Genomic DNA, 578 nt, shown 5'->3' with positions numbered 1-578 from the left:
TAACTCCAACATTCCTGGACCCCTGTTCCCTGAACCCTAGGGCTAGATCGCGCGATTAACAACGGATCGCGGACAATGGCGGCAAGCCGTTATACTTAGTTCTCACAGCTTGCCTAGGTTTCATGTTTGAACCTTACACTAGGGCAACTGAACACTAGACGCATGCTTAAGACCCTGTCCAGCAGACGGAGCGTTTTGCGCGCGAGGGCACTCGCGCGTAGACACTGTGCGTTCCCGAGGTACAGTGGAGCTCGTAAATGTGAGCAAAAATGATTGAAAAAAAATATCTGAACACGACTCTATTGTTAACGGCGTAGAAGCGTGTGTTCAGATATTTTTGATCAATTTTTGCTCACAAGTTTATGAACTCGTCTGGACTAGAGCTACATAAACCCCGTCCAGATGCTTTCGCTATGGAAGCGCGCGAGAGCATGTGGACGGGGTGTATGTAGCTCTAGTCTAGTACCTCGGAACGCGCGAGTGCCCAAGCGCGCGCGAGTGCCGCGCGCAAATCGCTCCGTCTGGACAAGCTCTTAGAGCTAACTCACACTTAGCGCTCGAGCGCTAGCTGTCGTTTT

This window comes from Choristoneura fumiferana, chromosome 12 (assembly GCF_025370935.1).
Source record: "Choristoneura fumiferana chromosome 12, NRCan_CFum_1, whole genome shotgun sequence".
NCBI classification, from domain to species: Eukaryota; Metazoa; Arthropoda; class Insecta; order Lepidoptera; family Tortricidae; genus Choristoneura; species Choristoneura fumiferana.
The sequence above is the reverse complement of the archived record's forward strand: the minus strand, read 5'-3'. Positions refer to the sequence as shown.